General features: G+C 42.5%; 1 non-coding gene across 1 annotated transcript; it reads left to right on the top strand.

The window, feature by feature from the left end:
- Nucleotides 1-23,887: 23,887 nt before the first annotated feature.
- On the top strand, nt 23,888-23,959 carry trnap-ugg (transfer RNA proline (anticodon UGG)). The gene has a single exon. It is a non-coding gene; the product is annotated as a tRNA-Pro (tRNA).
- Nucleotides 23,960-26,736: the final 2,777 nt, after the last annotated feature.

Below are 26,736 nucleotides of genomic sequence, written 5' to 3'. Positions count from 1 at the left end.
AAATGATTTCTTTAATCTGTCAAATGAATATAGTTTCTAATTAGGGCTGGGCGATATGGCCTAAAATTCATATCGCGATATAATTTGAAGCATGTGCAGTAACGATATATATCACGATATATTCTTTTCTTCTGTATAGCGTGTTTTCCACACTAAAAATCCTTTAATTTTCTCAAAAATCGAGAGTGTACCTTATGTATGAATTCTGATTGTGCTTACTGACGTTGAACCGATTTTGGCTGCAGAAATCTGTTAAAAATGTTTTAGTACAACTTTGGTAAGCAGCACTGCTTGATGGATTGTCAGAGCATTATGGCTGCCGTAGTGAGGAGCTTCACGGAGTAATCTGGGTCCAAAACTCCGTCCGTTTCAGGTCCCAAAGTCAAACGAACACTGAGAGTTAAAAACGGTCTAAATTCTTTCATCTTTAATTAAATCATCAGCGTTTCTGCTTTATCGGGTGTAACAATTACGTTTAACATCCAGGCATCCATGAAAACAGATTTATTAAATTTAACGGAGTTAGAAGTTAACAGGAAGTTAGCTCGCTAGTTTCCACCTAAACATTTCATACCATGTTCTGACTGAGATTTTTGAAGCTATTTCAAACGTACAGCTCTGCTACCACTTCCAACATAAATGAAGACAGAAAACTAAACAGCAGTGACGTTTGTAGGGTTACTGAAGTTTGGCTAGCTGGTATATAATGTTGTGCTACGTGATTGCTAGTGACACAGCTATGTTAGCATAACATTAGCACAGTGAAGCAGGAGGATGAACGCCAACTTTTTTTCCACTCGATAAAAGTTAACGTGAGGGATTCTGGTGGTCAGGGACAAATGCAATCGCATAGCAGGATGCTGTACACGGGCCAAACTTCAGTCAGGAGAACAACTGAGATTATTCATCCACAATACGAGGTTAGTTATTAATATACTGCAACAACATGGGAACAGAACAGCTGCGAGAGAATCCAACATTAATGAATCAATGTTACGGAAGTGGAGGAAGCGCAGTTTTTGCCATATTTCAAAAGTGCTTCATCTCTTTGCTATGACTGTCGCCCGCAATAATTTGCAGATGATTATGGTTGTAGCCGCTGCGATGCTTTCGACCAAAACATGCGCAGCTTGATGACATCATCAACATGTGCTATCGCGATAGAGCGGTATAGTCAAAATCTCTATCGTTGGCCAAATTTATATCATTTCTATCGTATATCGTTTATATTGCCCACCCCTATTTCTAATACACTACTGAAGCCATATTTATTGAGCATGTCCTGATCGTAGCATAGAAATGTAGTCAGTACATGTGCTCCTGCGCACATTCAAAATAGCATTGTTTCTTCTTCAGTTTCTGAGGACAGCCTGCACGGTCATTAGTGGTGTAGTGGCGCTCTGCTGTAATCCATGCCCCTGGACACTGCCTGTCTAGATTTGAACCAGCAGACTTTTGGATTATTGGTAGACCTCACTGACCTTTGTCAGCTGAACTTTAGGTTTAAAACATATTAAATCCGCAACATGGAGTTATATTCCCTGTATAGTGAATTCCCTTGCAGTCTCTGCCCCCACATCAGCAGCTGGAGACAGCATTATGATGATTACTTAATCAGACACCTCTGTGTGTGTGTGTGTGTGTGTGTGTGTGTGTGTGTGTGTGTGTGTGTGTGTGTGTGTGTGTGTGTGTGTGTGTGTGTGTGTGTGTGTGTGTGTGTGTGTGTTTTGAGAGGATTACACAGCAGCTTTAGGCATCATGTGTTTTACCAAAGATGAGTTATAAATGGAGCCATGATGCTGTTGCACTCGGTTCTAGCGTTCCATTTTCTCCTGTTCTGCTCTTTGTAGTTAAATTCTAATGAAAAATACAATTATCCTCCTGGTTCTACTGCGTTCTGTCAGATGAGTGCTGTGCCAGCAGTGTTATATAAGACAATATTCTAAACTTGGGCAAAGCACCAAAATCGTGACAGATAAGCGTGCATACAGAAGCCAAGCTGAGCCAGAGCCTCGCGCATACACCGCGTTCACAGGCTACACGGTGTGCATCCACACAGCTGCAAACCCACGAGGAAGACGCTGTTCGGCTTTATTATTCAATGTTGTTGATTGGTTTATTTACCTACCAACAGCTTCCAGCACAGCAGCCAAAACGAGATCATCTCCAGTCGGCCGCGGCGCGCGCATTCCTCTCCACCGCTCCCCAATGGCAGCGCGAGCAGCCAGGCGGCCACTCTCTGGCGCGAGGAGGGACGCATACAAGCTGGCGGCTGCCGCGAGCGTACGTGTATGTGGTGGAGAGAGATAGAGAGAACGAGAGCAGCGGGGGAGAGAGAGGCAGGCTGTATCGACCTGAGCTAGTGTGTGAATTAGAGCAGAAGAGATCGATTTTTATTGGCAGACTCTTGCACATCTCTCTCTCTTTTTACTGTACGCCTGGTTCCAACCCCCCTCCCCATCTGCGCCCGCTGCATCCGCCGTTCACGCCCCCCAGGCTTCAACACTGTAAAAGATAGCTATCTTAGCAAGTAGGCTAGGCCTGTGGGGGATGTACAGTTAATATCTACTGTTAGCATCACGGACATAATCTTTGTTTGTATATGTTAACTGTTATTTGAATTGCTTTAGACTGCGAATTCATAATTTACTGTTTTAATGGATTTTATCTAATTACTTAATTTATTTAATTTTATGTAGGTAATTACATTATAACTATAAATACTGCCACATATTATATTCAGGTCTGTGACGTCATTAAACACTTTCCTTATGCCTTTGAGGACAGGTAGTTTCAGGTCATGCAAAAACAACTTTAATTTGCACATTTATGGTCATTAGAGTTAGAAAGCAAGATAAACTAGGCTACTCTCTGTCATGGTCCCTGGGTCTATGTGTTAACAGACCTCTCTGCACTGAATCATATCTGTTATTAACCTCTGTCTCTCTTCCACAGCATGTCTTTGTCCTGTCTTCCTTCTCTCTCCCCAACCAATCACAACAGATGGCCCCGCCCCTCCCTGAGCCTGGTTCTGTCTGAGGTTTCTTCCTGTTAAAAGGCAGTTTTTCCTTCCCACTGTTGCCAAAGTGCTGCTCATAGGGGGTCATATGATTGTTGGGCTTTTCTCTGTATGTATTATTGTAGGGTCAACCTTACAATATAAAGCACCTTGAGGCGACTGTTGTTGTCATTTGGTGCTGTATAAATAAAAGTGAATTGAATTGAATTAAATTGGGTCTTGGACCCAGACTCTTGCAGAGTGTGCAAGAGTGCAGAGTTTCCTGTTTGTTTGTTTTTTCCATATTTATTTACATTTTCAGTTTTTGGTTTCTCATCTGGTTCTGTTCGGTTGGTTGTATTTTATTCCCTGAGTCCCTGTGTATTGCTTCCCTTGTTTTTCCATCTCTGTTTTCCTTTTGTGTGAAGTCATTCATTATTTACCTTGTTCTGCCGTCTCTCACATTTTACTTTGGTAAGCATTTCTCTCTGTGTCATGTGCTGACTTGTACTTCCTCATTTCATTTGGTCTGGTGTCTGCAGCTGTTTCCCAACTGTTCCCCCTCCCATCATTATCTTATGCATACATTTTCTCAATTTCCATTTGTCCTTTGTTGAGTTGTCCCACATAGCTGTGCTCTCCCTAGTTTCCCCAGGAATTGCTTTCTTCAGTTATTCCTTAAGGCCTTTGGATGTTTTCTCTTTTTGGACTGTGAGTTACTTTTGTCAGTTTGGCAGTAAGCACCTCTGTATACTGCATTATGCTTTTGGGTGGGTAAGCCGCCACCACACTTCACACAGCTAAATCTGACACTCCCATTGGCTCCATGTTGTTAATCACAAGGTGTTAGCCAGTAAGCATGGGTTACAACCAGATCCTCTCCTCATTTGTCACATCCAGTTCCAAACACCAAAATGGTGCTGGCATAAACGCTCAGCGCTAGGCTTCATATCAGGACACCTTTGGGTGAGGGCACACTGGCTATGGCCGTCTTTTATTTACTGGTTTTGTGATAGAGGTTGATAAATGTTTAATAAGTAGTTTAAAATGTTGTTAGATAATGTTTGAATAAATTAATGTAATACTGTAACTTTTTTTGATATGATGTCACAACATCGCATTTGCTTCTTCTCATGTTTTATTTTATTGTCTTTCTCTTGTTCATTAAATAACTTGTAAATTACTTTGGTCAACTTTGTTGCTTTTAATTGTGCTATAGAAATATATTGTGACACTAACAATTATAGTAAAATAATAAAATAAAGGAAAAAAACAAATTGAAATAGATGTTGCAGTTTTCTGTCCCAATGTTGCAATTCCATCAGAAGTAATGGCTAAAATAAAATCCCACAGCAGGAACATTTTTAACACTCTTATATCGTCTGTGTTTGTTAGAGAGCAAGTTCGTGAACGAGGTGAGCTGAGGTAAGTTCAATTCAATTCAATTTTCCACGGAAGAGGTGCCTGAAAGCAAAGGCTCTGCCTCACATACTACTTTTAAATGTCATAGGAACGATAGGGAAGAGAGCATTCTCAGACTGAAGTGCTCTGTTGGGGTGATATGGTACTATGGTGCATACCTCATCCCCGGCTCCTGTCAGGATTGGGCTGGTAAACGCCAGATCGCTGGTGAACAAATCTTTTATTCTGAATGAGTTATTCACCTCCTGGAACCTGGACTTCATGTGTATCACAGAGACTTGGCTTAACTCTGGTGAGTCCAGTATTTTATCCAAACTTTTACCAGCGGATTGTTCCTATTTTAACACACCAAGGACATCAGGGAGAGGAGGAGGTAAACAGTGTTTTTTACAGCCCTCGTCTTCCAGCTTTGAGCTCACGTGTTTTGAAGTCAGTCGCTCTAACTCTGTGCTCTTTGCTGTTATTTATCGTCCCCCTAAATACAATAAGAATTTCATAAATGACTTTTCAGAATTTATAGCTGGGATTATGCCCAACTATGATCATGTTCTTATTGTGGGAGATTTTAATATCCATGTCTGCTGTCCTGACAAACCTCTGGTGAAGGAGTTTTTAAGCCTCATTGACTCTTTTAATCTGGTCCAGCCCGTACCTGGTCCCACACATGAACACGGACACACACTAGACCTGGTCTTGTCACACAGTCTACCTGTGTCTAACGTGGAAGTGACTGACACTGCTTTCTCTGACCATATGGCTGTATTATTTGATGATGTGTTTTCGCGCACTACAGTTCAAACCAGCGCTCCTGTTCGCCGCTGTCAGATTATTAACCCTTCCACTGCTGCCCAGTTCTCAACTGCTTTTAACCAGCTGTCTATCCCTGCCGATCGTACTCCCTTGGACACAGAGGACCTCAGCTCCTGGTTTCAATCTTCTTGCCTAACCATTCTGGACTCTGTGGCACCATTAATAACCAGGCAGCCCAAGGCTAAAACGGACCCTTGGTTTAACGACGCCACTCGGGCTGTGAGGAGGGAGTGTCGTAGAGCTGAACGCAGATGGAAGAGGGACAAACTGCAGGTGTCTCTTCAAATCCTAAAGGACTGCTGGCGCCTCTATCAGGATACGGTCAAAGAGGCTAAAAGAAAATATTTTTCTAAGATCATTTCCTCCAACAGTCACAATCCACGTGTGTTATTTACAGTGTTGGTCAAGTTACTTGAAAAAAGTAATCAGTAACTAATTACTGATTACTTCCCCAAGAAAGTAATCCGTTACTTTACTGATTACTTATTTTCAAATGTAATTAATTACTTAGTTACTTTTTAAAAACACGATTTACAACCTGAATAGGTGATAAAGTGATAGATCTTTCAGCCCAATTCTACTTTTTCTGCATAATCCATCATACAAAATGTAATCAAATGGAAAAGTCTCTTTTTAAAACTTGTTTTATTAGTTTTAATCTTTTAATTTTATGCATCAAGCAAACATTTAATTATATGCAACATTCTCTGACTGGAAGAAATTAGTTTAACATTTAAACATTCCAGCACATAAAATAAAATATTTTTGTGTTTACACTCAGTCTTTCAAATAGATGCAAGTAAAACACAGCAGAAAATAAATAAAGTCAAAGACTCAGCGGTCCTGTTGCTCTATTTTCACCTGTAAAGCAGGAGTGGGGTAGGCGGAGGTTTACCCTGGTGCAGGTGTGCCGCGGTCAGTGGAAGAATCCGCGAGTTTCTCTGTGAGTTTCCCATTACGTCGTAGCTACTCGGTGCTTGTTGGAAGTTTAGGGGTTTTTTTCGCTGTAAAAAGAAGTTTTCTTCCCACGCACAGCGGACACTAATGTTTTTGTCACATTTTATGGAATCAAACTCAAAGTAAGGTCAGTACTTCCACGCTTTAAACGCTGCACGCTCATACTCTCTCTTCACTCGATATGTGATCCATTGTTGATCTGCACACAGCTGTTGTCACGAACGTCGCGCTCGCTTGCGTCACTGTCATGAGACATTCTCGCAAAAAAATCACGGTTTTAGTAACGCAGTAACGCAGCGTTCCTACGGGAAAGTAACAGTAATCTAATTACCGATTTTGCAATAGTAATCCCTTACTTTCCTCGTTACTTGAAAAAAGTAATCAGATTACAGTAACGCATTACAAGTAACCATCTCTGATTATTTAACTCTATTGACTTAAGTCTTAAATACTCCACAAAGTGGCTGCTTGGAGGCCTCTCATAAACTAATGATTTTATGTGTTTTTCATTGAGAAGGTTGCAGCCACGCGGGCTCTCCTGAGTCTGACCGCTCTGTCTTGATCCCTTGCTCTGCTGTTTTTAACCAGTTTGAGCCTGTGTCTCTTTCTTATTTAGAGGATGTGGTTGGCCACCTGAGGCCCTCTGGTTCCCCAAATGATCCTGTCCCACCACAATTTTTTAAGGAGATTTTTCCTAGCATAGGCCAGGCTGTTCTTACTGTTATAAACAGCAGTTTAATATCTGGTGTAGTCCCTGCTAATTTTAAGCATGCAGTAGTACAACCCCTGCTTAAGAAACCTGCCCTGGACCACACTGTGTTGGCTAACTACAGGCCTATCTCCATTTGTGGTACTGCTTTGAAATGGTTTAGGTCAGGGGTCCCCAATCCCAGTCCATGAGGGCCGGTGTCCCTGCAGGTTTTAGATGTGTCCTTGATCCATCACAGCTGATTTAAATGGATAAATGACCTCCTCAACATGTCCTGAAGTTCTCCAGAGGCCTGGTAATGAACTAATCATGTGATTCAGGTGTGTTGACCCAGGGTGAGATCTAAAACCTGCAGGGACACCAGCCCTCGTGGACTGGGATTGGGGACCCCTGGTTTAGGTCTTATCTTTCTGACAGAACTTTTAGTGTTAACTTTTTAGGGTATGAGTCCTCCTCTGCCGCCTTTCAGTCTGGGGTCCCGCAGGGCTCAATTTTAGGGCCTCTGCTTTTTTCATTATATTTACAGCCCCTGGGAACTATCCTCAAAGGCATGGAATATCCTTCCACTGCTATGCTGACGACTGTCAGATTGATCTGCCTCTGAAGCAGAAAGATGCCTTCTCTATTAAGCCACTTTTAGCATGTCTAGAAGATATTCAATCTTGGATGTCCCTAAACTTTCTAAGATGTAATTCAAGCAAAACTGAGATGATTGTGTTTGGTCCCAGTGGACCTTGTGAACCCTCCACTATTGACTTGGGACCAGAGATGGGCATAACGCGTTACTTGTAACGCGTTACTGTAATCCGATTACTTATTTTGAGTAACGAGGAAAGTAAGGGATCACTATTGCAATTAGATTACTGTTACTTTCCCGTAAGCACGCTGTGTTTTAACCGTGATTTTTTTGCGAGAGTGTCTCATGACAGTGACGTAAGCGAGCGCGACGTTCGTGACAACAGCTGTGTGCAGATCAACAGTGGATCATATATCGAGTGCAGGAGAGAGTATGAGCATGCAGCGCTTAAAGCGTGGAAGTACTGACCTTACTTTGAGTTTGATTCCATAAAAAGTGACAAAAACATTAGTGTCCATCGTGCGTGGGAAGAAAACTTTTTTACAGCGAAAAAAACCCCTCAACAAGCACCGAGTGCGCAACAACATAATGTGACATTCACAGAGAAACTGCCGTATCCTTCCACTGACCGCTGCGGCACACCTGCACCAGGGAAACCTACGCCTACGCCACTCCTGCTTTACAGGTGAAAATAGAGCGACAGGACTGCTGAGCCTGTGACTTTATTTATTTTCTGCTGTGTTTTACTTGCATCTATTTGAAAGACTGAGTGTAAACACAAAAAATATTTTATTTTATGTGCTGGAATGTTCAGAAAATAGGTTTAAATGTTAAACTAATTTATTCAACTCAGAGAATGTTGCATATAATTAAATGTTTGCTTGATGCATAAAGTTAAAAGATTAAAACTAATAAAACAAGTTTTAAAAAGAGACTTTTCCATTTGATTACATTTTATATGATGGATTATGCAGAAAAAGTAGAATTGGGCTGAAAGATCTATTGTTTTATTACCTATTCAGGGTTTTACTAAGTAACTAAGTAATTAATTACTTTTGAAAATAAGTAATTAGTAATGTAACGAGATTACTTTTTGGGGGAAGTAATCAGTAATTAGTTACTGATTACTTTTTTCAAGTAACTTGACCAACACTGCTTGGGACCCCTGGCAGAGTATTTTAAACCTGTTGTTTCTAACCTGGGTTTTAAGATGGACAGTGATTTTAAATTGGACACTCAAATTAGGGCTACTGTCAAGTCCAGTTTTTATCATTTAAGGCGTTTGTACCTGGAGGTACCCAGGTCCAAGAGAAAGCTCAGAGGGGATAGGGCCTTCTCTATTGCTGCTCCTAATCTGTGGAACAATCTCCCCCAGCACATTAGAGAGGCCCCTCACTGTCCACTTTTAAAACACGTCTTAAAACCCATTTTTACTCTTTGGCTTATTGTTTTAATCTAATTATCATTTTATACTATTTTATTATTGTTTTTGCTATTTGTGCTAATTTTATTATTTTAAATGTCATTTTAATTATCCTTTTTTTATCTTTATTTTATTTTATTTTTACTTTACTTTTAAACTTATTTAATGTATCATTTCTGGGATGTCAACTGTACAGCACTTTGTGTTCAGCTGGGACTTATTCTAAAAGCGCTATATAAATAAATTACTTGCTTGCTCGCTATGACATCTTGAAGTTAAGATGGGGCCTGATTATTTAAGACCTTGTATGTGAGGAGCAGGATTTTGAATTCAATTCTGGATTTAACAGGAAGCCAATGAAGGGAAGCCAAAACAGGGGAAATCTGCTCTCTCTTTCTAGTCCCTGTCAGGACTCTTGCTGCAGCATTTTGGATCAGCTGAAGGCTTTTCAGGGAGTTTTTAGGACTTCCTGATAATAATGAATTACAGTCGTCCAGCCTGGAAGTAATAAATGCATGAACTAGTTTTTCAGCGTCACTCTGAGACAGGATATTTCTAACTTTAGAGCTGTTGCGCAAATGGAAGAACGCAGTCTGACATATTTGTTTAATATGTGTGTTGAAGGACATGTCCTGGTCAAAAATGACTCCAAGGTTCCTCACAGTGTTACTGGAGGCCAAGGTAATGCCATCCAGAGTAAGAATCTGCTTAGATACCATATTTCTAGGCTTTTCAGGGCCGAGTACAATAACCTCAGTTTGATCTGAATTAAGAAGCAGAAAGTTAGCGGCCATCCAGGTCTTTATGTCTTTAAGACATTCCTGCAGTTTAACTCATTGGTGTGTGTTATCTGGCTTCATGGACAGATAGAGCTGGGTGTCATCTGCATAGCAGTGTAAATGTATGCTATGTCTTCTAATGATGCTGCCTAAGGGAAGCATGTATAATGTAAACAGAATTGCTCCTAGCACTGAACCCTGTGGAACTCCATAATTAACCTCAGTGTGTGAAGAGGACTCTCCATTTACATGCACAAACTGGAGTCTATTAGATAGATATGATACAAACCACTGCAGCACAGTACCTGTAATACCTACAGCATGTTCTAATCGCTCTAATAGGATATTATGGTCGACAGTATCGAACGCTGCACTGAGGTCTTGCAGGACAAGCACCGAGATGAGTCCACTGTCAGAGCCATAAGAAGATCATTTATAACCTTCACTAAAGCTGTTTCTGTGATGAGCTCTGAAACCTGACTGAAACTCTTCAAATAAACCTCTGCAGATGATCTGTTAGCTGTTTGACAACTACTCTTTCAAGGATGTTTGATATAAAGGAAGGTTGGAGATTGGCCTATAATTAGCTAAGACTGCTGGGTCTAGAGATGCTTTTTGAGTAAAGGTTTAACTACAGCCAGTTTGAAGGCCTGTGGTACATAGCTGATTATTAGAGATAGGTTGATCATATTTAAGATCGAAGCATTAATTAATGGCAGGACTTCTTTGAGCAGTTTCTGGAGCAGGGATAGCTCAGTAGGTAAAGTGGTCGCCCCATGATCGGAAGGTCGGCGGTTCGAATCCACTTAACGGCTACCCTGAGGTACCCCTGAGCAAGGTACCGTCCCTACACACTGCTCCCCGGGCGCCTGCTTAGTGGGCTGCCCACTGCTTCACTGAGTGAATGGGTCAAATGCAGAGAAAAACAAGTAATTTCCCCATGGGGATCAATAAAGTATCCATTATTATTATTATTAGTTTTGTAGGAATGGGGTCTAAAAGACACGTTGATGGTTTGGAGGAAGTAATTATTGAAGTTATCTCAGAAAGATCAACTGAAGAAAAAGAGTCTAAATTATGATCTATTGAAATATTGAAAGTAGCCATATGTAATAATATAGATCTGTGGGATGTTATGAATATGTTTTTTTCTCCAATTGTTAAATTTTATTTGTGAAGAAGTTCATGAAGTCATTATTAGTTAACGTTAAAGGGAAGGTTGGCTCAACAGAGCTCTGACTGTTTGTCAGCCTGGCTACAGAGCTGTAAAAAAAAAACTATGATTGTTCTTATGTTATTTACTTAGTGACGAATAGCAAGATGTTTGAACTTGCTCCTGCCCTCTGTCCAGCAGATCACATCTAAACAGACAACAGTAACGCACATGCACAACAATAACTGGGTCACCTTGGATAAAGAGCACAGCTGAAAGAGAACAATACAGACTGAAGGGGAAGAGAGGGAAACTAGGGGGAGAGAAAGAGAGGAATGGGTGGTCGCTTTGCTGCCATGACGGGGAGCAAAACTGAGATTTAACCTTCAGATACAAAATTATTGTTAAACTGCAACTGGAGTAGATGGTCAATGTAATGAATTCTGGGTTTAATCCGGCACTAATCTGCTTTTAATCCCTTATTGGAAGAAAAGATTTTGATGAAGTCTTTCAGGCAGATTTGGAAGTGATTTTATATCGAAGTATCTCTACAGGCTACAGCAGATGGTGACATTAACTGGACGTAGTCTAATTGGCATCCTTCCCAGTGAGGAGGATGAGCCAAGGGAGGATCAGCTATATCCTTCACCAGAATCTCAATATTGTTTCCTATTTAATCTGTAGGAAACGCCCACAATACTGAATTATTAACTAGGCTATAGGAGTGGATGTGAGCATATATGGTTGACTACGTCTTTGAGTTAGTCCTCTTATGCCTGGGAACCTGCCTAGGGGATCGCAGGTGGGATAGACTCCAGCTCCCACACAACTCTAAATTGTTTGATTTGTGACTGAAATGGTGCAAAAGACGGGGCCATGTAATATTTGTTGGTTTTGTTTGTCTATTTCCTCTGTTCTGTCTCCATCTGCATCTTTGTCAGTATAAGTTTCTCTTTGAGTTACTTTTGTGATTTAATAGTTTTCTGTTGTTTCTGGTTTGCTTTCTTTTCCTTCTTATCCTGATTTTCTGTAATTTGTTAATTTCTTCCAACTGCGTCTCACTTCATATCTTTCTCCGTGTCTTTGTCGATATCTTTTGTTGTTTTACATTTGAATCTTTCATTTTAAATTGCTAACACACCAGAAAACACACAAGTCCCATTGGCTGAAATGTTTCAAGGCTTTATAAATAAAGTATTGTGGCGACACACTGGTGCCTGGACTTAATAATAATAATAATAAGAAGCTCCATCACAAGTTAAAGCACTTATTGTGACTTGCTAAAATGACGTGTATGTGTTTAGCTCAGGAAGCTCAAACCCTGAACCAAACATGCCAACGATTTTCTGTTCTGACAAATATCTCTATAGCACCACCTCCAAAAATATATTGCCTACATCATTTCAACACAATTTCACAACCACAGATTATATTGGTTTTATATATTTAAAATGCTTATCATGTAGGTCTTTGTACTGTGTATGCTTTCATCTCTCTCACTTTAGGCCAGTCAGTTAATCCTGTGATGCTTATTCTGTTGTGCATCTCTGGACATTTCTTTTTAATTTATAACTGTTTGCGTATCACACAGTGGGCTATATCTCGTTTCAAAGCTTCTATTTGCATGTTGCATTTATGTGTAAGTTGTATGATATATAAATTATTAATAGTAATGAAACATTACTTGAGCTAAAAATGGACAAAAAATTGAGCTAAAAATACAACTTTTGATGTGTCTGTAATGGTTCATCTACCAATACAGAAGTGCCTAAAATGCAGTACCACTGAGGGTCGGTAGGTCTCGCCTATTCCCACTCACACTCCCACTGAAAAATTGTGACCTTATCTCATGAATTTCAATCTGATGTCAGTGCAGTCCTAAATCATGAGATTTGGGTGTCCCCCAGCAGTTCTATCCACTTGTGCAAATATGGTCTGTTCCTAAATTAAGGCCACCATGTGGTCAGAAGGATTGAAGAGGAACGCTGAAACTTTGTGTTGGGAAAGTTTCAGTGACTTACCATTATTCTAATTATTGAAGTTAATTCAGAAAAATCTTTAACAGAGAAGTTTTTAGTGGGAGGAACGTTTTATCACTCATCAGGTGACGTCTTCAGTCTCAGCTGACTGCAGGTTTCCAACCTTATAAACAGGACATTTGTACAATGACTGAAACCAGCACCACTGAATGAACAATGGGCTGGGAGGTCAGTTCATTGATTATTAATTAATATGCAAATGTCATGTCAAATGTCAATGTCATGGCCATTGATCAACAACCACTGATCAATGGCCATGAGTACCATTCACAGAGAGTTGGGGAATGGCTGCAATCACAGCATTGGAAGATGGTGACAGATGTACCCTTAGGCCCCTCCTCCATTCAGAGATGGTCTTTCCCTTTTCACGTAAACGGCCTCCTTGACTCCGCCCTCAAACCAGCATTCCTCCCTGTCCAGGATGTTATATCCTCATCATTGAAAGAGTGTCCACTGGCCTGTAGGTGTAGATAGACTGCAGAGTCCTGGCCTGACGAGGTGGCTCTGCTGTGTTGTAGCCAGAGGTTGTTTGGTTTCCCCGATGTATAAATCCTGGCAATCCTCCTGCACTTAACAGCGTACACTATGATACTCTGTTTGTGTCGGGGGACCCGATCCTTGGGGTGGACCCGTTTTTGGCGCAGCATGTTTTGGTGTTTAAAAGCCACAGCGATGCGGTGTTTAGAGAAAATGCGTCTCAGCTGTTCTGATATTCCTGACACATATGGGATCACTACAGGTTTTCACTTAAGCAGCGGTTGTCCTTCTCTCCTGGATTGGATGGAGCTTTCTTGTTGACAAAAGTCCAGGTGGGATAACCACTTACTCAGGGCCTTCTTGATGTGATGTTCTTCTGCTTCTCTGGCCGCTGTGTCTGTGGGGATGGTGAAGACAGATGTAACATCGTACGAGACCATGGTTTCATCTGCCTCCATCATGACATCTCTCACTTTCTCAACAAAATCCAACGTGTTCTGGATGTGGTGTTCAGAGCTGCCTACCAGCCGTTGAGGATTGAAGACAGAAACTTAGAGATGTTATAGGGTGACCGAGTTGATCATACAGACAATCGGTCTTAAACCCTGTTTCTGTATCTTCGGTAAACCATACAGACTTGGTGTAGACTCCCCTGGGTACAGCCTGTGGTATGAGGTCCGGTTGGTAGCCTTGTCTTGTTCTAAGTGCTTCAGACAGTCTATCACCCTCTTGCTGTAGCCACTTCCTGGGTCTGGTTTCAGGGGCTCATAAGTATTTTTGTCACTAAGCAGTGACAAAATTTTCTCATGATAGTCTTTCTGGTTTAGCAAAACTGTGCACCTGCCCCTTGTCTGCTGGAAGGATGATAATGTTGTTGTCATTGTTAAGTGATGTGAGTGCCTTCCTCTCCTCCATGCTGATGTTGGATGCTGGGGGCTTTGCATTGCTGAGGCAGGCCCAAACTTTTGTCCGTAGTTGCTCTGCTTCCATGTCTGCATGTTGGTGTTTGAATTCCTGTTTCTGTGGCTGTGATAACTGATAACAGCATTCAGGTAGCTGTTCTGCACTGTATTGGCAGAAATTATATCTGTAAATTTCGTAACAGTACTTTCAGAAAGACATCTACTGTGATGAAATCTATTCCCCACTGCATTTCTGTAAATAAATGCTATTAGTAAATGATCAGAGAAACAAGGGTTTTCAGGAAACACTGTTAAATGTTCAGTTTCTATGCCATATTTGAGAACAAGATCTAGAGTGTGATTAAATCTGTTAATAACAGATTAAATGTTGAGACTGTCATTTTTAGCATCTACATGAATGGTAAAATCACCCAAGTCTGAGAAATCTCTGACTGAGGCCCAGGTGGACGATAGATATCAACAACAAAACAAAACAAAAACGTTTTTTGATATTTCCAGCTGGGGTGGAAATGCGAAGCATCAGGCTTTCAAATGAATTCAGACTCTGTCTGGGTCTTTGGTCGATTAATAACTTGGAGTGGAAGATTGCTGCCACACCGCCCCCTTCTGTCCTGTGAGGGTTCGAGGATTCTGACATTTATATAACTGTTGATTCATTTAAACTAACATAATCATCCTGCTGTAACCAGGTTTCTGTAAGGCAGACTAAATCGATTGTTGATCAGTTATTCATTCATGTGCTAACAGAGACTTAGAATAGAGATCCCTAGTGTTTAAAAATCCACTAATACATAATATAATAAAAACATCCAAGATTAAAAATACTGTATGAAAACTACAACAGTGGCTCCAGTGGACACATTTTTTTGTGTTTTACACTCAGTTTCACTTCAGCTCTTTGTAACTTTCCTCGGCTCCACAGCTGCACTGTCTGTGCTTCTAATTCTGTATATATTTTATTTTATGTTTATCTTTGTTTATTTTATTCTTCTTCCATCAGCTCTGTTCCATCAACTTCAGTTATCAATTAAACACAGACCTACAATACAAAATAATATTCAAATACTACTTTTTCTCTTACACTTACGGGACTTTTCAGCTTCACAACACTTGAGATGGAGTTCTTACTGAAAATAGAAAAATCCCTGGTCCCAACAAAGAATAATTTCAGCACCTGTTAGTTCACATTGTTGTCAGCATGCGATCAGGCTTTCAGAAAACTTTAAAGGCAGGCAGAAAATTGAAGAAGGGCTGATTCTTACCTGCTTTTCCTGCTGTTGGAGTGCTGATTGTGGTTGATAAGACTACTCTGAAACTGATAAATGATCTTATCTTTCTGCTTCTTTAACTCTTTCTGTCGCCCCTGATGTTATTCTGGTCTTTCCACGTTCACTCTAACCCCGAGTCTCTCGTTCTCTCGTCCATATATCTCACTGCCAGCAGGGTGCATTCTGAGTATGTGTGGGCAGCAGCCAATCAGAAAACAGCAGCCTTTGCGACACTGGTGGCACACACATGTTCAGCCTCACACTCTCATACTGACTCACTTTTTACAGGCTACATAGCAAACGATGCTCTCTCTGTCTCTGTCTCTCTTTCTCCAACAGAGAGAGAGGCACATCTGTCATCTGCTACTCTCATCCAGCCAGAGGATTTTTGTATGTTAAAACTTGATAATCTCCTGGCAACGCATGGTCCCTGCAACGCTGAGATTGAATGATTTTATGTTTAAAGTTTCCTTGCAGTCCTTGTGCTTCATGTAAGGCTTGAAAAAGCTGGTACTTACGTGCTGGTTTCTATGTAATGTTGGGTTAAGAATGTTATATAATCTCTGATGTCACGTCAAGCACATCAATGGAGGTTTTTTTCTGAATTCAGAATAGTAACAGAGAGTGTCAGCCAGGCCTCAGGATGGAACATGAAAATATCAGTGATATGAAATAAAACATTAAGCTGTCACCATGATGAAAGTGTCCTGAAGGAGTATTTAGTATAACCAACACACCGCAGGCCCTCTTCTGTGTTGTTCTCACAATATTAAGCATCTGAACTGGATCTTATGTTTGAACTGAAATCCTTTATTGTCATTGTACACAGTACAATGACAATAAAGACCGTGGCTCAGGGGGTTGGGAAGCGTATCTGTAACCCGAAGGTCGCTGGTTTGATCCCCGGGCTCTCTGTCCTGGTCGTTGTGTCCTTGGGCAAGACAGTTTTCCCTACCGCCTACTGTTGTTGGCCAGAGGGGCCGATGGTGCGATATGGCAGCCTCGCTTCTGTCAGTCTGCCCCAGGGCAGCTGTAGCTACAACCGTAGCTGCCTCCACCAGTGTGTGAATGTGAGAGTGAATGAATAGTGGCATTGTCAAGCGCTTTGGGTCCCTTGAAAAAGCGCTATATAAATCCAATCAATTATTATTACAACAACGAGATTTAAAGATAACTTCTCTTTAAATACAAACAGTAAAATAAGAAAGCAACTCTAAGTACTAATGTGTTTCAGTTCCATCAGAGATGCACCACTGATAGCCTCTTTACTCCAAAGGACATAGGAAATTTTTCCCAAAAGAATTTCACATTTCAATTAATCTGACCACAGAACAGGTTTCTACTTTGCTTCAGTCCATTTTAATTTAGTTTTCTCGGGTGGATCGGTCGTAGGTCAGCAATGGCAGAAATGCCCTCAATAAAATGTTAAACTAGTCCATAAATGACATGGTGAAAGACCTTGATCAAAATTTAAGCAGAATACCAACTGATAAACTGTATGAACCTGTGGACACTTCTTGGTCCAGACGTGCAACTGCAGATGCTTGCTTCAGTTGGCCAAACAGTTCCTGGTGACACCAGCTTCTTCTGGTCCTTGTAAAAAAAATGGTTCTCAAATGCTGGGGAAGTTGTCTCAGCAAGGGAGATACCATGTAAGCCCATCCACTGTGGAATGGTTATTATTTCTCAGTCAAAACACCTGAGTTATATAAGCACACACATCCAGTACCCCAAACACAGTACCAAAGAAAATATCCAGTACACCAAACAAAGTCAGAACTAAATGGCTTGCCCACTGTCTTTTGTCAGCCCTGCCACCTGGATCCATGAAGGAAGATGACTCCCACATCGACATCCCAGACCTTACCACTGTCCCTCTCGGGTATCATGACCTCCAAGAGGTGTTCAGTAAAGACAAAGCACTTTCGCTTCTGCCATATAGACCATATGACTGTGCCATTGATCTCTTACCTGGCGCTCCACTTCCCTCCAGCCGTCTGTTCAACATTTCCAAGCCCAAAAGAGAGGCAATGGAGAAATACATTCATGATTCTCTGGCAGCAGGGATCATCTGGCCTTCATCCTCTCCTGTAGGCGCAGGATTCTTTTTTGTGGCTAAGAAGGACAAGAGCCTCCGTCCATGTATTGACTTCAGAGGTCTCAACGCTATCACCGTCAAGAACAAATACCCCCTGCCACGCATCAGTGCCGCGTTTGAGCCCCTGCAGGGGGCCACTATTTTCACTAAATTAGATCTCCGCAATGCTTAGCATGTGGTCTGTATCAGGGAGGGTGACGAATGGAAAACAGCTTTCAACACCCTGCTAGGCCATTTTGAATACCTGGTCATGCCCTTTGGGTTAACCAACGCTCCAGCCGTGTTCCAAAGCTTGGTCAATGATGTGCTACGGGACTTTCTGAACCGCTTTGTCTATGTCTACCTAGATGACATTCTAATCTTTTCCAGGAACCTCCAAGAACACAAGGTCCATGTTCGGGCCGTGCTACAGCGTCTGTTAGAAAATAGATTCTACGTCAAGGCTGAGAAGTGCGAGTTTCATGCACCTTCTGTCACATTTCTGGGATACGTTTTAGCTGGAGGGCAGGTGAAGACGGACCCAGCCAAGATCCGGGCAGTTCAGGAATGGCCCACACCCACCACTCGCAAGCAGCTACAACGCTTTCTGGGCTTCGCTAACTTCTATCGGCGCTTCATAAGGAAATACAGTCAGGTAGCCACATCACTCACCACACTCACCTCTGTAAAGCGCCAGTTCTCCTGGATGTCTGAAGCTGAGGCTGCTTTTCAAAGACTGAAACATCTCTTCACCTCAGCTCTTGTGTTGATCCAACCAGACCTCAGAAGGCCATTTGTCATTGAAGTAGACGCTTCAGACATCGGTGTAGGAGCTGTCCAATCCCAATCCCCACACAGGCCCCAGAGGGAAAATACGTTCTTTTCACGACGGTTTTCGCCAGCTGAAAGGAACTATGATGTTGGGGACAGAGAGCTACTAGCCATTAAACTTGCTCTGGAAGAATTCCGCCACATATTAGAGGGAGCGGAGCACCCGTTCACTATCTTCACCGATCACAAGAACCTTTCCTACCTTAGGACAGCAAAGCGACTGAACGCCCGCCAAGCCAGGTGGTCTTTGTTTTTTGATCGATTCAGATTCAGAATCTTCTTCTGTCCAGGCTCTAAAAACACAAAAGCCGACGCCCTCTCCCAGCAATACAGTCCAGATGAGGAACATCTTGAACCAGCTCCTGTGCTTCCTGCTTCCTGCTTGGTAGGATTCCTGTCTTGGAGTGTGGAGGAAACCATTCAGACCCTGTAATGGGTCGTGTCATCCCTGCGGCTGCCCGCTCAGCAGTGATTAGGTGGGCCCACACTTCTCATTTCTCCTGTCACCCTGGAACAGGTCGCACAATTAGTCTCCTTAAGCGCCATTTTTGGTGGAGAACTTGGGAACGCGATGCAAAGGAATATGTTGCTGCATGTGAGATCTGTGCCTGAAGCTAAAGACCCGGACTCAGCGGCCTTCCAGACTCCTACAACCTGGAGTCATCCCTGTTGGAGCTTGTCAGTAGCAAAGGCCTGAAGGTACAAAAATGAATACTGAAGAGAGCTTAACACCATTCCTGCTTGAATTTGAAGGCCGATTTAAGTCTATCCTTTCAGAGTTCCAGAGTTAAACACAGGCTGAATATCCAACTGTGACAAACATTGTCCTGCATACAGGGTCAAACGATGTGTCCAAACAACAATGGGAGGTTCTGAAACGGGACTTTATTGGATTACTAAATACTGTAAACTCTCTGAATGCAGCTGTATTCATCAGTGGACCTGTACCGCCGGTCAGAGGAGGAGACGAGAGATTCAGCAGGCTGTTTACACTGAATAAATGGCTTATATCAGCATGTGCTGACCACTCAGTGCATTTTATTGACAACTTTAATATTTTTTGGGACCGCAGGCATCTGTTTAAAGCAAATGGATTTAATTTTAACAAGTCAGGGGTGAAACTGTTCACCTCCAACTTGTTTTATTCCATACGTCATCCATCTGTGCTTGGAGCCAAGGCTGAGATAAACGAGGAGTTATCTCATAAAGAGGAACAAACAGTACTCCAAGAACAGACAAAGCCCAGCAGAAACCTTGAGGAGGAGGTCCATTTGCCCCCACCCGGGAAGAGCCTCAGAAAGGAGAGACATCCATGGCATCTGAGGAAGAGCCTCAGAAAGGAGAGACATCTAAGGCAAGAAGAGGGGTCCCTATTTGCCTCCAACTCTCTCAACAACACCAACGACCAGGACCAGGATCTTCCCCAGTCCCCCAAACCCCTGACAGGCCATCACCCCCATCACCCTCCTCCCCCTCCCTTTCTCCCTCCTCCCCACACCTGAAATTCACTGAAGAGATGATGGAGCGGGTCAATGCTGGGCTCAGATCTACCCCCCGGCCCAATCCCTCTTTGTCCCCCATAAACCCCCCACCAAAGCAGCCAAAGGTTCGCCACCGAGCCCCACCCTCAACAGAGCAATCGAAGTCACATTGCCCAGCCTCGCCCCCCTTAGTTCCTCCTTACCACCTTCATGCTTTGTCTCCGCAGTCTGATGTGTGATGTGTGGAGGGTCCGGGCTGCGAGGATTATGGCAGTGGTGACTTTTCCCAGGAGAAGCTGGGACCCTGTTTACTTGAAGGTTTTAAAATCTCTGTACTTTTAGGTGACAGGAGACATGTGGCCTGGTCAAAACACAGAGAGCTGCACTCTAAAAGATCTTTAAACATAGTAAACATACCTTGTGTGCCACAGACTGCTCCCAAACACGAGGGGACAAGTAATGCCTCTAAAACACTTAAGTTGGCTTTATTAAACGTTAGATCTTTAGCTGGGAAAACATTTTTAATTAATGATTTAATCACTGAGCACAGCCTTGATTTTATGTTTTTAACTGAAACTTGGTTGGACCAAAGTAACAGTGGAGCTGTTCTCATCGAGACGACCCCTCCTAACTACAGTTTTATCAGTGAGGCCAGGGTGAGCAGGAGAGGAGGAGGGGTTGCTGTCTTATTTAATGAATCATTTCAATGTAAGCAGCTATCTCCTGGAAGTTTTCAGTCTTTTGAATATGTGGCTTTACAGCTGAAGGCCCCATCCAAAGTTGTGTTTCTTAATGTTTACAGGCCTCCCAAATACTGCACAGACTTTTTTAATGACCTCAGTGAACTGCTGTCTGTGACCTGTGTTGATTTCGACTGTGTAATTATTGTTGGGGATTTTAACATCCATGTGGACAACCCTCAGGACAAAGGGACTAAAGACCTGAGTAACACTCTGGGCAACTTTGGGCTGACTCAGCATGTAACAGAGGCCACACATAATAGAGGACACACTCTTGACCTACTGATCTCCAAAGGCCTGAGCATTTCAAACATTACTGTGTCTGATGTGGGCTTATCTGATCATTACTGTGTTTTCTTTGAAAGTAAAATCTCAGCCCACACAAATATATCAACAGCAGTGATCACAAAACGGTGTATAACTGAAGACAGTAGTGAGATCTTTAACCAGGTCTTCCCATTAACACCTGACCTGTCCAAAGGTTCAGTCAATGAGCTCGTCAATAGCTTCAATGCTAACATGTTAAATGTAATGGACACTATTGCTCCCATTAAGGTGAAGGTTATCTCTGGAAGGAAAAAGTCTCCATGGAGAAACTCCACACTGGTGAAAAATGAAAAAAGAGAGTGTAGGAAAGCTGAGCGCAGATGGAGAAAAACAAACCTCCAGGTTCATTATGACATCTATAAAGAGAAACTTCACAATTATAATTTACAACTGAGGAGTGCAAGGAGGTCCTACTTCTCTGACATCATCACTAAAAACAGCCATAATGCTCGGGTCTTATTTTCTACAGTTGACAGGCTAACAAACCCTCCTGTGCCAGTGGCAGCTGAACTCGACCATGGCCTGCAATGACTTTGCCAAATTCTTCACAGACAAAATCCAAAAGATTAGACAAGCAATTGGTACATCAACAGCAGATCCAGGATATGTACTGTGTCCACCGAAAAACTGTTTAAACACCATCAAACAGTTTCACCCGATTAACAGCAAAGACCTGGAGGACATCTTAGGTCAACTGAACTCCTCCTCTTGCTGTTTAGATGTCCTGCCAACAAGTTTTTTCAAAAAGGTCTCAAAGACTTTAGAGTCAGACCTGTTACAGATCGTCAACTTTTCTTTATTATCAGGTGTGTTTCCAGAATCACTAAAAACTGCTGTAATCAAACCTATACTGAAAAAGGACCATCTTGACAAGACACAAATGAAAAACTACAGGCCGATCTCAAATCTCCCATTTTTAAGTAAGATCATTGAAAAAGCAGTTTCTCAACAGCTCAGTTACTTCTTAAAACAGAATAACTGCTATGATGCCTTCCAGTCAGGTTTTAGACAGAACCACAGCACTGAAACCGCTCTGACAAAAGTGTTCAATGACATATGTCTGAATACAGACAGTGGAAAAATGTCAGTCTTAGTTTTACTGGATCTCAGTGCAGCATTTGATACAGTTGACCACAACATATTACTCAAACGACTGGAGAACTGGGCAGGTCTTTCAGGAACTGTACTAAACTGGTTCAAAACATACTTAGAAAACAGGAAATACTTTGTATCAATAGGTAACTTCACATCCGAGCAGACAAGTATCACATGTGGAGTTCCCCAAGGTTCCATCTTGGGACCCCCTCTGTTTAACATTTACATGCTCCCACTGGCACAGATTATAAAGAACAACAAAATAAACTACCACAGCTATGCAGATGACACACAAATATATATCACAATGTCACCAGGAGACCGAGGCCCTGTACAGGCTCTTGGTAAATGCATTGAGGAAATTAATGACTGGTTGTGCCACAATTTTCTCCAACTAAACAAAAACAAAACTGAAGTAATAGTCTTTGGCGCCAAAGAAAAACGATTACAGGTCACCAGAGAACTTCAATCCATACATCTAAAAACCACAAACCAGGCGAGAAATTTGGGTGTAGTGATGGATGCAGACCTAAACTTAGAAAAACACACTAAGACAATAACAAAGTCAGCTTACTATCACCTCAAGAATATTTCAAGGATAAAAGATCTGATGTCTCAACAGGACCTGGAAAAACTAGTCCATGCATTCATTTTTAATAGGCTTGATTACTGTAACAGCATCTTTACAGGTCTACCTAAAAAATCAGTCAGACAACTACAGCTCATTCAGAACTCTGCTGCTCGAGTCCTCACTAAGACCAAAAAAGTGGACCACATCAGTCCAGCTCTGAGGTCTTTACACTGGCTGCCTGTCCGTCAGAGGATAGACTTTAAAGTCCTGATGCTGGTCTATAAAGCTCTGAATGGTTTAGGACCAAAATACATCAGTGACCTCCTGACCCAGTATGAACCTTCCAGATCCCTCAGGTCATATGGATCCGGTCTTTTATCAGTTCCCAGAGTCAGAACCAGACACGGAGAAGCTGCATTCAGCTTTTATGCTCCTTATATCTGGAACAAACTCCCAGAAAGCCTCAGATCAGCTGAAACACTCAGTTTATTTAAATCCAGGCTGAAGACTCACCTATTCTCAGCTGCATTTGAATAAAGCACCAAATCCACACTTTTAAGCTTACATTTCAAAACTTACACTAACTACTGATCTTATCTATTTCTGATTTTATCTGTTTTGATTTTATATACTGTTTTGTTTGTTTGTTAAGCTTAAATTTCCAAACTTACATTAACTACTGATTTTATCTACTGTTCTGATTTTATCTGTTTTGATTTTATATACTGTTTTGTTTGTTTGTTTGTTTGTTAAGTGGGTTTAGAGCTCTGGGTAGCTCCCCAGCTGGGTCTAGACTGGGTCTAGAGAGTATTTTAAATTCAGGGAATTTAAAATAGAAAGTAGCTCGTCCACAGAAGGACTGGTAGCTCCCCTTACGATAAGGGTTCAGATCGCGCGAACAGGTGTGGGATTAGAGCTCTGGGTAGCTCCCCAGCTGGGTCTAGACTGGGTCTAGAGAGTATTTTAAATTCAGGGAATTTAAAATAGAAAGTAGCTCGTCCACAGAAGGACTGGTAGCTCCCCTTACGATAAGGTTTCAGATCGCGCGAACAGGTGTGAAATGTGTGTGTTTAGTTAGTTTGTTTGTTTGCTTGTTTTAATCAATTTTAAATCATGCTTTTTATTTGTTTTTGTTTCTAATGTCTCTGTAAAGCACTTTGAATCACCTTGTTGTTGAATTGTGCTATACAAATAAATTTGCCTTGCCATGCCTTGCCTTACCTTACCTGTGGCTCGTTGGTCTAGGCGTATGATTCTCGCTTTGGGTGCGAGAGGTTCCGGGTTCAAATCCTGGACGAGCCCCCTTAAAATCACCAGCTCTTAGCTTCATGGAATTCTTTGGTAAGACACATTCCTTCTGGGGCATTGTAAACGTGCTGTGTGCCAAGCCATTCAATGTGATGTGTGACACCAATTTGTCTTTCTAAAATAACGTTTTTGATTTTGTGAAGGAGTCACTCTCATGACTCATTGAGTGATCCCATTGACTGCACAGTCCCTGCCACGCAATCTGTATATGTCACATTTTGAGATTGCCTTGGAAACATTACTGGGCAGGTACTAAAAAAATACCTGTAACCAGGTACTATCACCTAATGGAAACTTTAAAGATCGAGCTTAGTCAAGTTAAGCCAAGCTAGGTAGGTGTAAGTGGAAAAGGGCTATTAGAGATCACAAACTCTGATCAAAATTGAGGCCATTCAATCAGAATCAGAATCAGAAACTTTATTGTCATTGTCACGAGAACAACGAAATGAAGAATGGTCCCCGATCATTGCATCATCCCTAGCAATATCAAAATATAAATAAAACAATAAAATTCAATAAATAAAATAGATAGAATACTTAAAATACTAATAAGATGTAACAGTAAAACATTCACATACATTCCCACACACATGCTTCAGGCCGTGCATAGATTAACACAAGAGTGGCGTGATGGACATTTTTTTTGTAGTATTCAGATGTGTTATTGCAGTTGGATAACAGCTGTGTTTGAGTCTATTAGTCCTTGCTCTGATTGCCCTGTACCGTCTGCCTGAGGGCAACAGTTCGAACAGGGAGTGGCCAGGATGTGAGGTGTCTTTTATGATGTTTTGGGCCTTTTTAAAACAGTGGGCATTGTGTAGAACTTCCAGTGTGGGGAGAGGGCAGCCAGTGATCTTTTGGGCGGTGTTAATGATCCCTTGGAGTGCTTTCCTCTGAGCCCCTGTGCAGCTAGTGTACCAAATACATATGCAGTAAGTTAGAACACTCTCAATGGTGGCTCTGTAGAAGGACACCAGCAGTTTCTGTGTGATGTTATTCCTCCTGAGAATTCTCAGGAAGTACAGTCTCTGTTGGGCCTTTTTCAGCAGCTCGGAGGTGTTCACACTCCAGGAAAGGTTCTCCTCTATATTGACTCCCAGGAAGCGGAAGCTTGCCACCCTTTCTACACAGTCCCCATTTATGAATAGTGGTTGGATCTCTGCCTTTTTCCTTCTGAAATCTATTATGAGTTCTTTGGTTTTTGAAGTGTTGAGGAGGAGGTTATTGGCCTTACACCATGACGTCAGCTGCTCCACCTCGTCTCTGTACGTAGACTCGTCTCCCTTGGTAATGAGCCCCACCACTGTGGTGTCATCTTCAAATTTCACAAAGATGTTGCTGTGGTGGCGAGGAGTGCAGTCGTGTGTGTAGAGAGAGTAGAGCAGTGGACTGAGCACACAGCCCTGGGGTGAGCCAGTGCTGAGACTCAGGGCTGAGGATGTGTGATGGCCAACTCTGACTCTCTGTCTACGGCCCGAGAGGAAGCTGTTGATCCACATGCAGGTGCTGTATTGAAGCCCCAGGTCTTGTAGCTTGGCCACCAGTTTATGTGGAAGGATGGTGTTAAAAGCTGAGCAGTAATCCACGAAGAGCATCCGCACATAGCTACCATGCTCTTCCAGGTGAGTTAATGCAGCATGGAGTGCTGTGGCTACAGCGTCTTCCGTGGACCGGTTTGCTCTGTAGGCAAACTGGTGTGGATCCAGACTGCGGGGCAGGGCTGCTGTGATGTGTCTGCAGACCAGCTTCTCAAAGCATTTCATTACCACTGGGGTGAGTGCCACCGGTCTGTAGTCATTCAGGCCGGTGATGTGGGGCTTCTTAGGCAAGGGGACTATGGTGGAGGACTTCAGGCAGAGTGGGACAGTCGCCTGTGCGAGGGATTTGTTGAAGATCCTGGTGAAGATCCCAGCCAGCTGTTCTGCACAATCCCTCAATATTCGACCTGGCACACCATCAGGACCCGCCGCCTTCCTCGGGTTAACAGCCTGCAGCATGCGCCTCACCTCGTGCTCTTCCAGGGTGAGGGTGGTGCAGCTATGGGTGGCGTGTAGCTGCTGTGGCTCCAATACCTCCGGTACCCTGGTCTCAAAGCGGGCGAAGAAGATATTCAGCTCCTCTGCCAGCTCCAGGTCACCGTCCGCAGCTCCGAGATTGATCTTATAGTTGGTTAGGTGCTGGATGCCTTGCCACACCTGCCGGCTGGTATTACTCTTCAGATGGTCCTCAATCCTCCTCCTATAGTCCCCCTTTGCCTCTCTGATGCCTCTCTTCAGGTTGGATCGGGCTGTGGTGTAGTAATCCCTGTTGCCAGACCTGAACGCAATGTTCCTCTCCTGCAGCAGCTGCCTGACCTCCCGGGTCATCCAGGGCTTTTGGTTGGGATAAGCCCGGATCCGTTTGACTGCTGTAACAGTGTCTATGCAGTGTTTTATATAGCAGAGGACACTGTCTGTGAACATTTCCAAGTCCTGATGTTCAAAGATATCCCAGTTAGTCCTGTCAAAACAGTCCTGCAGCTGCTGAGAGGCACCCTCTGACCATATGGTAAGATTCTTTGTGATGGTAAGAGCAGTTTTCTTGAGGGGGGCATATGCAGGGATTAGAAACAGTGACAAGTGGTCAGACTGACCCAGATGTGGCAAAAGTCTGGCCCTGTAGCCCATTTTGATGTTGGAATAAACTGCAATTTCGGTGTAAAGACGTTAAACTACATATGTGAAGGTCTCATAATGGTTTCACCTCTGCTGATAATTACCCACGCCTTTTTT

This window comes from Astatotilapia calliptera, chromosome 18 (assembly GCF_900246225.1).
Source record: "Astatotilapia calliptera chromosome 18, fAstCal1.2, whole genome shotgun sequence".
Taxonomy (NCBI): Eukaryota; Metazoa; Chordata; class Actinopteri; order Cichliformes; family Cichlidae; genus Astatotilapia; species Astatotilapia calliptera.
The sequence above is the reverse complement of the archived record's forward strand: the minus strand, read 5'-3'. Positions and strand labels throughout refer to the sequence as shown.